Source organism: Rutidosis leptorrhynchoides, chromosome 5, assembly GCF_046630445.1.
Source record: "Rutidosis leptorrhynchoides isolate AG116_Rl617_1_P2 chromosome 5, CSIRO_AGI_Rlap_v1, whole genome shotgun sequence".
Classification (NCBI taxonomy): Eukaryota; Viridiplantae; Streptophyta; class Magnoliopsida; order Asterales; family Asteraceae; genus Rutidosis; species Rutidosis leptorrhynchoides.
This window is the reverse complement of record NC_092337.1, coordinates 414,837,630-414,851,831: the sequence shown is the minus strand read 5'-3', so window position 1 is coordinate 414,851,831 and position 14,202 is coordinate 414,837,630. Positions and strand designations below refer to the sequence as shown.

At 37.5% G+C, this 14,202-nt stretch overlaps 1 pseudogene; it reads left to right on the top strand.

Moving 5' to 3' along the window:
- LOC139849955 (phytosulfokine receptor 1-like) overlaps positions 1-11,053 on the top strand; it is a 61,435-nt pseudogene extending 50,382 nt beyond the window's left edge.
- The last annotated feature ends 3,149 nt before the right edge of the window (positions 11,054-14,202 follow it).

Genomic DNA, 14,202 nt, shown 5'->3' with positions numbered 1-14,202 from the left:
AACTGTGGACAACTAGTTGTAGGTTACTAACGAGGATAGCTGACTTAATAAACTTAAAACATCAAAATATATTAAAAGTGTTGTAAATATATTTTGAACATACTTTGATATATATGTATATATTGTTATAGGTTCGTGAATCAACCAGTGGCCAAGTCTTACTTCCCGACGAAGTAAAAATCTGTGAAAGTGAGTTATAGTCCCACTTTTAAAATCTAATATTTTTGGGATGAGAATACATGCAGGTTTTATAAATGATTTACAAAATAGACACAAGTACGTGAAACTACATTCTATGGTTGAATTATCGAAATCGAATATGCCCCTTTTTATTAAGTCTGGTAATTTAAGAATTAGGGAACAGACACCCTAATTGACGCGAATCCTAAAGATAGATCTATTGGGCCTAACAAACCCCATCCAAAGTACCGGATGCTTTAGTACTTCGAAATTTATATCATATCCGAAGGGTGTCCCAGAATGATGGGGATATTCTTATATATGCATCTTGTTAATGTCGGTTACCAGGTGTTCACCATATGAATGATTTTTATCTCTATGTATGGGATGTGTATTGAAATATGAAATCTTGTGGTCTATTATTATGATTTGATATATATAGGTTAAACCTATAACTCACCAACATTTTTGTTGACGTTTTAAGCATGTTTATTCTCAGGTGATTATTAAGAGCTTCCGCTGTCGCATACTTAAATAAGGATGAGATTTGGAGTCCATGCTTGTATGATATTGTGTAAAAACTGCATTCAAGAAACTTATTTCGTTGTAACATATTTGTATTGTAAACCGTTATGTAATGGTCGTGTGTAAACAGGATATTTTAGATTATCATTATTTGATAATCTACGTAAAGCTTTTTAAACCTTTATTGATGAAATAAAGGTTTGTTTTAAAATGAATGCAGTCTTTGAAAAACGTCTCATATAGAGGTCAAAACCTCGCAATGAAATCAATTAATATGGAACGTTTTTAATCAATAAGAACGGGACATTTCACGTGGTTAAATCCTCGATAGGCTCATCCTCAAGTTGGTAATCAGAAACACTCACGTCAAGAGGGCTTCGAGAGGACGAGGCACCTACATATGGTCGGATAGGGGTCCGAGAGGAAGATCCATGATATGTTTCTTGAGGGGTCCGAGAGGATGATCCAAGATACGTGTTCAACGGGGTATTGTATATGTTTGGATGGATGTTGAAGACATTCTGATGGGTATTGTAGACGTTTTGATGGGTAGTGTATGTGTTTCGAGGGGTACTGTATGTGTCTTGAGGGTTAGGATAGGTTTGGTGAGGATCATGATAATGCGCCTGATCACCGTAATCATAAGCCGGGAACTCAAAGTTTTGTGACGGATAGTATTCAAATGGAGCACCTGGCTGTTGGTGATGCGCGTATGAAATTAGGTTTGTGGCATGTCATAAAATGCTTGCGGGTTAGGTTGACTGTTTGGTTGCATTTGTGCAAATACCATATCTTGCATCCTCCAAAGCCCTTCCTCCTGTATATAGTTAAAAGTAAACCAATATTATCGATCGTGAGGTTATTGTTTATAAATAATTAAAATATCACACATTTGTTAACTTACATAGACATTGGTAGTCCCTACCCAATTAGGATATGTGTTGATACCCTCGTCGATTCCTGGATCTCTAATGTGCACAACAGTGCGAGCCTTGTACTAGTTATAGTAACCCCTACTAAAACCCCCACCATCTCTACCAACAAATATACGGTTGGCTCGGTCAATCCATTGTGCGATGTACGTGGCCTGGGGGAACTAGTCCTCATATCAACACTTCTTTTCATGCAAAGGTTTGTTTTGTGCAAATGATGATGCGTCTGAACGGGAAGCAAGTGTTCAACGCCTGGAATTGGCTGACCCCATCCAAACTGCCTACAGACCCGATCTGGTAGATGTGTCTCTATAGTAGCTCAGAATATAATAGCCCCAAGGTATGACCATAAGGGTCTGTCAGCTGTGCACTGCTCGGGTAGTCGGGCGAATAACAAATCATCATAGGGTTTCCATATAAACTGCATCAACATATTATAATACTTAATAAATGTTTTGACTTTAACATAGCTTCTATAGTTTCACACCAAATAAATGTTACCTGTCTAGGCGTTAACGCCGAAAGTAGGGAGCGAACTCTAGACAATACATGTGTTGGCGTATTTGTGTTAGTCCGTTTACCATGCCACCTACATATGAATAACACATACAAATGAATATAGTTACAATAACTAAAGGTTTAAAGTTACAATGATCTCTTACCTAGAACCATAGGGTGCTGGAATAAGTGGAATCTGGTTCGGTGGCAAGCCCTCTGGAATCTTTCGTACATCATTTTTGAGAATTGGCCCGAGGGATGGAATTCGTTCATACACCCACTGTTGTACTAAAAGTAGCGAACCATTAATGGCCTTGGCTTCATAGTTTGTAGCCGCTTTACACAAATTTCTATAAAGATGTGCGAGAACCGCACTCCCCCAACTAATACGATTAGCTGGACTCAAGTCCAGGATGGTATGCAAGAAACTCAAAGGGACATCATACGCATTAGAATCAGAAAATAGAACGCCACCCATCATAGCTAAAATATATACTCTAGCCCGCTGTTGGTGAGACTCGATAGTGTCTCCAACATCTTCTTCCAACTCCGTCATTATAACGGAAATTAATATCCTCCCTCTATGTATACCCTATCACCAATAGCCTGAGGGGCGATCCCTAAGTAGGTAACAATTATCTAATAATAAAATATATTACTATATATATATATATTCGTAAATACTATTTTAAACAATTATCTAATATTATATATTTATATATACATATATCTATATTTATATATATTATATACTTGACTAAATTAATGATATATATTATGAATATATAATAATATATATTAAAATAAATAATTATTATATATATTAGGTAATGATTTTGTACCAATCGGTAAATGAAACGTATGCGTCTCCGGGCGCCATCTTTCAATCATAGCAGTAACAAGTGACCAATCCAGTCTTTGTTTACCCAATTTACAAACTAAACCCAAACCCACATTATCGAGATACACCTGCACCCGCTCATCAATTCTTTCGTTTGGTAGCCGTGAAATATGCTGCCAAAAGCTCAGATCAGCTCTTCTTGGTTTGATCAACTTCTCCTCGTCAAGCTTCTTTGTAAATACCGCATACGATCTATGATTCCTTTCGGATTGTAAAAACAATAAAGAACTATCAACCGATCTAGCACGTACTTGGTTCGTTTGAGCCATTTTTTTTTTTGTTAAAAATCAAAGGGTTTTCGATTTTTTTTTTTTTTTTTTTTTGCTGTGGATGTGTTTTGTGTGAGAGAACCCGAAGTTACAGACTTCGCATTTATACAGATACCAAAACCGAAGTTTCAAAATTCGGTTTCCACGTGTCCTTTTTTTATTCGCCAGTTTTAATTTTTACGGATTATATGTATTTATGGGGATAAAAACGCATTAAATGGGGGTAGCTGGAAGTTAAAGCAAAACCGAAGTTACAAACTTCGGTTTTGCCACGTCCCCTATCCAGTCACCAATTCAACGGACCAAATGAATAAAATATCAAAACCGAACTTCCAAACTTTGGGTTTGACCAAAACCGAACTTTGGAAGTTCAGTTTTACCATTTTCCAAACGATTTTGATACAGTTTCCATTTTTGAAAGTCTGATTAAAAAAATTACTATTTAAAAAAAAAATCATGCAATTCCAATGATCTAACAGGATTAATGGGTTTCATGGATGAATTGCAATCACCAATTGGTGGGTGGTGGCCTACAAATTCATCATCTTTTAGTTGCTGCAATTGGGTAGGAATTACTTGTGATTCATTATCTGGTAGGATTGTTACTCTAAAACTCCCAAATCAAAGATTAACAGGTCATTTCTCGAATTTAATTTCCAGTCTAGATCAGCTTAAAACCCTTAATCTTTCACCCAATTTCTTGAAAGGCCCTATTCCAACTTCTCTTTTTCATCTTGTTTACTTGGAAACATTTGATTTAAGTGGTAATGAATTTGATGAGGTCTTACCAGTTAGTCAGTTACCTTAAATCTGCCTGCACAAGTATTAGACCTTTCCGATAATAACTTAAGGGGTCCCCTTCCAGTTGATTTATGCGCGAAAATCAATAGAATACACGTGCTTGATTTCGCTGTAAATTACTTCACTGGAAACATTCCAGTTGATTTTAAAAATTGCAACTTTCTTGAACGTCTGTCATTAGCTGGAAAATATCACTCAGGTGTGATTCCAGAATTCTTGATCAGATAACCGAGATTGCGGGAGTTGGAACACCAGTACAATGAGTTCACCGCCATAATCAGAATCACTAATTTCTTCAGTCAATTAGTCCATTTGGATGTATCAATCAACATGATCTCAGGAGATATGCCCGATGTCTTCAATAACTTCCCGACTTTAACTTATTTCTCGGCTCATTCAAATAATCTGTCAGGTGGGATCCCTCCATCTTTGTCGAATTTACAAAGCGTATATTCGCTCAATTTGAGAAACAACTCTTTGGATGGTTCGATCAATTTAAATTGTTCGATGATGGGTAATCTTACCACACTTGATCTAGGTAGTAATTGAAAGTTTCCAGCCTACAATCTAGAAGCTCACCTTCTAGATGTTCAAAGTAGCCTTCTTTGAACACCATGTAGAAGAAACAAAGATGAATACGATGACGGCCGCCCACCATCTCCGTTCACACGACACCTTCCTCGTTCACACTATTCCACCGCCACCAAAGTTTTAGTATAAATAGAGGTTGAAACTTCAATTGTAAATCATCCCAAAATCACTCAGAGAAGTGTAATCACAACCTAGATAGTGTGTGTGAGTTTGAGAGTTTTTTTTTAGAGTTTTGTAATACTCTGTAAATCTATTCTTGTGAGTAATAGAGTTGTTTTTCTCTCAAATTTGAATCTCCCAACGTCCAGTCGATCCTCTCTTCCTAACAAGTGGTATCAGAGCTTGGTTAGAGACGTTGGTTGAGTTTTTGGGTCTTCTGAAGTTTTCTCAAAATTCAATTTTGAGTGTACCATTGGATTCGTCTCGTCGAACCAAGTCCAACGCAAAAAACGGTGACTTAAACGGAGTTATAACGAGCCCAGAAAACGCGGTCAAAGTTTGGTCAACTTGCCGGAATCTCGCCGGAGAAGACGACCGGTGCCGGAATTTTCGCCGGAGAAGACGATCACTGTAGCAATTCACTGTAGCAGCTGGCGGTACTATAGCAAGTTCCTGTAGCAGTACTGTAGCAGTACTGTAGCAATTCTTAAATTTTACAATTTGGTCCCTGAAATTTTCAGAAATTCATTTTTGGTCCCTGAAAGTTTAGAAAATTATAATTTTGCCCCATAAGTGGAATTTAAGCCGCGAAGTGTCTATTCCACCATTTTCAACCATTCCGGACGTAACGGTGATCTCTGTTTTCTACAATTCAACCCCGTTTGTGTTGAAATATTATTTGTAAGGTGATAATGTCCATAGAAGAGTCACCATCATCTTCGGGAGCTATGATTATGCTCACAGCCACAAACTACACGCTGTGGAAACCTCGGATGGAAGATCTCCTCAGCTGTAAGGATTTGTTTGATCCTATTGAATTGAAGGGTATAAACCCTGATTCTGCCAAAGAGAAAGAGTGGAAGAAATCAAACCGAAAAACTATTGGTCAGATCCGTCAATGGATTGATCATAGTGTCTTTCACTATATTGCACAAGAGACAGACGCATATGTCCTCTGGAAAAAGTTGGAGGACATGTACCAGGCCAAGACTGCTCAGAATAAAGCCCTGTTGATGAGGCATTTAGTCAACATGAAGCTTAAAAGTGGAACTTCAGTTGCCGAGCATACCAGTGAGTTCCAGAGCTTGGTTAACCAGTTATCGTCTGTAGAGATGCCGCTTGGCGATGAAGTTCAGGCGTTACTGCTACTTAGTTCCCTTCCTGATAGTTGGGAAACGCTGGTAGTAACACTCAGCAACTCAGCTCCGAATGGCAAACTTACCATGTCAATGGTCAAGGATGCCCTATTCAGTGAAGAGGCGAGGAGAAAGGACATGGGCACAGATTAGACCCATGCCTTTGTCATAGAGAATCGGGGGAGACAACTAATGAGTAGCAAAAATAAATGGAGAAGCAGAAGCAAGAGTAGGGGCAGGTCAGCTGATGGCAGAAAACCAACATATAAATGCCATCATTGTGGATTAGAGGGACATATGAAGAAGAACTGCTATAGATTGAAAGAGGAACAAGGTCAAAGCAGTTCACAGCTGAAGAATAAGGGTGGAGAAACATTAGTGACTATCTCTGGTGATGTAGCTTATTGTTCAACCAATGATGAGACATGCCTTCACGTCTCACGAGAAGAAACAGAATGGGTGGTAGATACTGCAGCTTCCAACCACGTGACTCCATACAAGGAATACTTCACAACATATAAAGCTGGTGACTTTGGAGTTGTGAAGATGGGAAATTCCAGTTCCGCTGAGATTGTCGGAATTGGAGATGTCAGGATAAAGACAAGTTCCGGGAGCACAATTACTTTGAAGGATGTCCGCCATGTGCCAGATCTTCGGCTGAATTTACTTTCCGGAGTAGCTCTCGACAAACAGGGCTATAATAGTCATTTCAGTAGAGGCACATGAAAATTGTCAAGAGTAGTCGCTCGAGGACACATTTGTGGCACACTGTACAAGACTTATGTGAAGATCTGTACAGACAGTATTAATGTTGCAGAAAAAGAGGCGTCACAAAATTTATGGCACCAGAGACTAGGCCACATGAGTGAAAAAGGGTTGTCTACCCTGATAAAGAAGGAGCTTATCAATGTAGACAAGGAAGCTGCACTAGATCCTTGCAATCATTGTCTGTTTGGTAAGCAGCATAGAGTCTCGTTTAATTCCTCTTCAATGAGAAGATCAGAGTTACTCAGTCTGGTACACTCTGATGTTTGCGATCCCTTGGAGATTAAATCAATTGGCGGCAACCAATACTTTCTAACGTTTATCGATGATGCTTCTCGAAAGGTGTGGGTATATTTCTTGCGGACGAAGGACCAGGTGTTCGATTACTTCAAAAAGTTCCATGTCATGGTAGAACGTGAGACAGGAAAGAAGTTAAAATGTCTTCGATCCGACAACGGTGGTGAATACTCTTCCAGGCAGTTCGATGCCTATTGCAGATCATATGGCATCCGACATGAGAAGACAGTTCCACGTACCCCTCAACACAATGGTATAGCAGAAAGAATGAACCGAATAATCATGGAACATGTTCGGAGCATGCTCAGTATGGCTAAGCTGCCAAAGCCATTCTGGGGAGAAGCAGTCAGAGCCGCATGTTACTTGATCAACCGATCTCCATCAGTACCACTGAATTTTGAAGTTCCGGAGAAACTTTGGTCTGGAAAGGATCCATCATACTCTCACTTAAGAGTATTTGGATGTTTGGCGTACGCACATGTATCCAAGGAGCTCAGACAGAAGCTGGATGCAAGGACCACTCCATGCATATTCATAGGCTATGGAGATGAAGAATTTGGATACAGATTATTGGATCCAAAGGAGAAAAAGGTGATCAGAAGTAGGGACGTGGTGTTCCATGAAAGCCAGACAATAGAAGATATTGAAAAGCCCACAATATCTCAAAAGACAAATGTTGCTGCTCAGGTGCCAGAGGCAACAACGGAATCATTCATGAGAAATGAATTTTTAGTGCAAGATGAAATATCGGAACTAGAAGATAATGAGGAAAATGACGGTGCTGAGCAGGGGGAGCCACAACCCCATCTGCCAGACGTTTCAGAACCATCACAAGGTGAAGATGATGGTTGATCTCCTCAGTATATTTCAGAAGTTCGTAGATCTGAACGAGTTCGGATTCCATCGAGTAAATATCCAGAATCCGAGTACCTTCTACTTACTGAAGATGGAGAACCAGAGAGTTTTCATGAAGCAGTAACTCATAAGGATAAAGAAAAATGGTTGCTCGCAATGCAGGATGAGATGGATTCTCTGTAGAAAAATCAAACTTATGAGATCGTAGAACTTCCACGCGAGAAGAAGGCACTGAAAAACAAATGGGTGTTCAAGCTGAAATAGGATGGTAGTGGAAAAGTGGTGAAATACAAAGCACAGCTTGTAGTCAAAGGATTCCAACAGAAGAAAGGGATTGATTTTGACGAGATATTTTCACCAGTAGTCAAGATAACTTCAATTAGAGTCATACTTGGATTGGTCGCAAGTATGAACTTGGAGCTTGAACAGATGGATGTAAAGACAGCTTTTCTTCATGGAGATTTACATGAAGAAATTTACATGGAGCAGCCAGAAGGTTTTGAGGTTTCAGGAGATAACCTCGTATGCAAGCTGAAGAGAAGTTTGTACGGTTTAAAGCAGGCACCTAGGCAGTGGTACAAGAAGTTTGACTCGTGCATGGTGAGTCAAGGGTACAAGAAAACTGCAGCAGATGAGTGTGTCTACATTCAGAAGTTTTCTGAAGGAGATTTCGTTGCTCTTCTACTTTATGTAGACGATATTTTGATCGTAGGGAGAGATGCAACGAAGATCAACCAGCTGAAGAAGGAACTCTCTAAGTCTTTTGACATGAAAGACTTAGGACAAGCTCAACAGATTTTAGGAATGCAGATAACCCGAGACAGGAAGAATAAAAGGTTATGGCTATCTCAGGAGAAGTATATTGAACGAGTGCTTTCACGTTTCAATATGAACAATGCCAAACCTGTTAGCATTCCATTAGCCAACCATTTGAAGTTAAGCAAGAGTTCTTGTCCCTCGTCTAAGGAAGAGATCGGGGAGATGTCTTCAGTACCATATTCTTCAGCAGTTAGAAGTTTGATGTATGTGATGGTGTGTACAAGGCCCGATATTGCTCATGCAGTGGGAACAGTGAGTCGTTTTCTCTCCAACCCCGGGAAAGAGCATTGGAATGCGGTAAAATGGATTCTCAGATATCTTAAGGGTACAACGAAGATATGTCTTTGTTACGGGGGAGCTGATCCAATCTTGGAAGGCTATACAGATGCGGATATGGCCGGAGATCCTGATAGTAGGAAATCTACTTCAGGATTCATTTACACTTTTGCAGGAGGAGCTGTTTTATAGCAGTCAAGACTACAGAAGTGTGTTGCATTATCCACAACTGAAGCAGAGTATATTGCTGCCATAGAAGCTGGAAAAGAAATGTTATGGTTAAAGCGTTATCTTCAAGAATTTGGAATCAAGCAAAATGAGTACAAGGTACATTGTGACAGTCAGAGTGCTCTAGATTTGAGCAAGAACTCCATGTACCATTCTCGTACAAAACATATTGATATTCGCTATCATTGGATGCGCGAGGTAATTGATCGACAACTGTTGAGACTAGTAAAGATCCATACAAAGGAGAATCCTGCAGATATGTTAACAAAGGTGGTGACTCGAGAGAAGTTTGAGTTATGCAGAGACATAACTGGAATGTTCGTGGATTCGGCTGGAGGGGGAGAATTGAAAGTTTCCAGCCTACAATCTAGAAGCTCACCTTCTAGATGTTCAAAGTAGCCTTCTTTGAACACCATGTAGAAGAAACAAAGATGAATACGATGACGGCCGCCCACCATCTTCGTTCACACGACACCTTCCTCGTTCACCCCATTCCACCGCCACCAAAGTTTTAGTATAAATAGAGGTTGAAACTTCAATTGTAAATCATCCCAAAATCACTCAGAGAAGTGTAATCACAACCTAGATAGTGTGTGTGAGTTTGAGAGTTTTTTTTTAGAGTTTTGTAATACTCTGTAAATCTATTCTTGTGAGTAATAAAGTTGTTTTTCTCTCAAATTTGTATCTCCCAACGTCCAGACGATCCTCTCTTCCTAACAGTAATAACTTTTCAGGTACAATACCTGCTAATCTTGCATCTTGTAACAAGTTAAAAGCGTTGAATCTTGCAAGAAACAAACTCAAAGGAGAAGTCCCAGAAAGTTTCAAGAATTTTGAGTCACTTTCTTACCTTTCGCTTTCCAATTGCACTTTTACTAATCTCTCAAAAGCTCTTACGATCCTGCAACACTGCCCCAATTTGGATGTTCTGGTTCTTACCTTAAACTTTCGTACTGAACAGTTGCCATCTGATGTTCATCTACAGTTCAAATCACTCAAAGCTCTTGTGATTGCCAAGTGCAATCTCACGGGTAGCATTCCATCATGGCTAAGCGGTTCGACTCAATTGCAGTTATTGGACTTATCATACAACAAATTGACAGGAACAATTCCACCCTATTTAGGAGATTTTACGTCTCTTTTTTACTTGGATTTATCAAGCAATTCATTAGCAGGAAACATACCCAAGAAATGACTCGGTTGCAGAGCTTGATTTGGAGAAATATCTCGTTCGAAGAACCATCCCCAGATTTCCCATTCTTCAAAAGTATTAACATGCGCAAAGGAGGCTTCTTGCAGTACAACCAGATCATAAAACTTCCACCACAACTGGACCTCAGTAGTAACCTCCTCACAGGCCCAATCTGTCCGGAATTTGGAAACTTGAAGAAACCACATGTTTTGAATCTGCAACACAATAATTTATCAGGTACGATTCCGAGTTCTTTATCAGGCATGACGAGCATAGAGACGCTAGACTTGTCGTATAACCATTTAACGGGGACAATCCCTCCATCATTGGCAGAACTAAGTTTTCTGTCCAAGTTTAGTATCGCACACAACAACCTAACAGGGTTTGTTCCTTCTGGAGGACAATTTTCAACGTTTCCCGACACTAGCTTCGAAGGTAACCCTGGTTTATGTGGTTATAACCTTTTCTCGAGATGTCAGAACAGTCAAGACTTGTTGCAACCCCACGCACCTCAGGACGATGAATTTTCGATCCTTCGTATAATTGTAATCACTGGTTTTGGAACCGGTTTCCTTGGTACAGTCATCTCATTACTCGTTGTTCCAAGATTTATGAAGTCACATATATAAGATATATAATATTAGCATAAATAAATACGTAAGCAGCAGCTTCCACATAATCTACTGGACACTGCAGTTACTTGATATATAATATGTTTAGCAACTTTCATGAAGTGACACTTTTTCTGTATAGAAGTCCTTATACTCTTTTATTATGTGTGGTATGGAGCAGAGGTCATCAATGTTGATATTTATATATTATTACAAAAGAGGTCTAAAGATATATATTAAGCGTGTCAGATGTGAATTCAATTTATGAGATTCTTATAAAAAGCTAAATAAAAGCTTTTGTTCTCACATGAAAGATGGAAATTGTATTTTCTCAATTAGAGTTTATTTATTTGAATAAAAAAGGTTTAATAGTTCAATAAGTAATAAACCTTGTCAAAACTTAACTGCTAGTGTGGCTAGTCTCTATCTATCTGTGGTCTCTAGTAATGATAGTATTATTATTAAAAAAAATATATGTATTAGATTGAGATTGTAGTTTATTGTTCAAACTCAAAATGGGTGCAACTTGCTTTATAAACTGAAACGTATAGCTTACATAGTAACTATGATGCAACTCAAAACACCTGAACTTTGTAATGTGGGTAAGATGTCCGCCATTACAAGTACTATAGGACTGAATTTTCAGGTTTTATTGAGATATGGACATCAATTGCAATCCAGGTATGACTTTTCAGCACTTGGTTGCGGTAAAAGTTAAATCTGTAGTTGTGTTTTTATACCTCAAATCAACGTCTACTTGGAGACGTTGATTTGGTCGTAGTGGAAAAAATATTGCGATTTCGAGGTCTCCTTTTGTGAAGGTTTTCGTAAATCGTGGTACTTCTTGAATAAAAATATTTCAAGAGGTCTACTTAAAGACATTGATTTAGAGGTTGAGAAAGAAGGCGAATGAGGCTTCCAGTTCGGGTTGTTATTAAATTAAAGATCACATATTGATGACTTGGATTACGAGGAAATTCAAAACTTGTTTATTAGGGTTAAAGAAGTCAAGAGGGTCGTGACGGATGCGGGTAAAAAGGCGGTTCATTGGCAAATAGGAAAGGAAAAATGTCCGAGGAGGCTTTCGCGGTTCGATGAAATGACGACGAGTATGGCCGAGGAGAGCGAACCGGTTATTGCTACTCGTATTAATCCTCGTGAAATCCCTAGTGTGCCGTTTAAAAATAAGAATCGACAAAAGAGGAAAAAAAATTGGTTCAGGGCACAAAGATGGAAGAATTTGGCGTATTTATTAAAGATATTTGAGCTCGGAGTTCTAGGTTTCGGAGTGTCTATTTGGTTTAAGATTTGTTTCTTGTTAGTTTGTTGAGCGTGTTGGGTTCTTTCCTGCTAGTTCTTGTCCCAATTTGTCTTGGTTTTTGTTTCGGTATAGTCAAGATGAATCTCGATATAAATAATTTGTATGTTTGTCGCTTTCTAGGTACGAGTCTCATCGGGGTTCTCTCTTGTATCTTTTGTTAAAGACGTGTTCTATTCGAAAACGATTTCCGTATTTATATAAGTTTTCGTTAGCTTTTCCAAAATAAAAAAAATGGTCGGTGTATTTTAGTAGCAAGCTTCCATAGTGTGTACTATTGATACATCTTCACTTAAAACATGTTGGTAAAGATAAATAACTGATCTCTTAACCAGATACCTGTTACACACCTGCTGTCGCTTATGTTTGTATATGAAATGGGTCGCTCGTTATATTAGCAACAAAAAACCATGTTTTAGAGGAGGTTCACGCATAAAAAATGTACCTTATTATTCTATTTCAATGCAACAGTACACAAATTTCACTCTAATGTTTACACTAAAATACTAAATCTAGGAACTACAAGTAATGAGATGACAGTAACAAAGAAGCAGGTTCCAAACCCAATGATTACAAGTATACGGAGAATTTGTGACGACCCGGAAATTTCCGACCAAATTTAAACCTAACCTTTATATGTTTCCGACACGATAAGCAGAATTTGTAATGTTGAATCTCAAAAAGTTTGGAACTACATTCATGTAATCAATTACCCTTTGACCGTGTTCGACGATTCACGAACAATTATGTGTATATAGATATGTATATATAATATATAATAACTGAAAACATTAACAAAGTATTTGATATATATGATACTTTACATGAATGTATTTGTTTCGATATATTTATCGACAGAATTAAGAGATAATATCAAATGATTGAATTATCAGATACATTATGATATGATTACGGGCCAATGTTATGAGGTCCACTGTGATTTAAGAAATCTATTCTTTTTGACAATATTCGGAAAATGGTAAAGTGATCTATAAGTAAGAACGTGGAGTGTAAATAACTTAGATGTTGGATATCGACAAGTTAAGTAACTCGACATTTTTCATTAAGATGATTTCATACGTTTATTAAACCTTTGGACTTTATCTCATGCTTCACCAACAGACTGTAATTTAAAAACTTGAAACCTATTATGAATATATATAATTCTACTTTTCTAAAATATTTTATGATATAACGATTTAAATTAATATTAAATATATTTATACGCGTATTATATGTACATAGTTTTATACTTTTACTATACTTTAACTTTACATTTACTTTACTTTTACTTTACTTTTACTTTACTTTAACTTTAATAATTCACTTTAATAATTCACTTTAATAATTCATACTTTAATAATTCACTTTAATAATTCATACTTTAATAATTCACTTTAATAATTCATACTTTAATAATTCACTTTAATAATTCATACTTTAATAATTCACTTTAATAATTCAAAAATTTATTATAAATAGAATTCAATAGGTTTCATTATTTCATAGAAATTTGAAAATATATTTCTCTAAACTCTCTCAATTAAATTACATATATATATTTACTTAGTATTATTTCAAGATATTATTAGTATACATAAAATACTACGATGGAGTTATATTCAAACGATTTCAAAATAAGTTTTCAAACGGGATAGAGCTAAGAAAATTATGGGTTATAGCTATGGAGGTTATGGGTATTGTTCGAGGGTATTGCTCGTGAGGTCAACCTAACGTTTATCATTTTCATTGCGTCTACGTACTTTCCTGCAATATTGAATCACAATATTGATACGTGAGCATTCATATCTTATCTTTTATATATTAATAGTGTATCCCTGACTAGTGC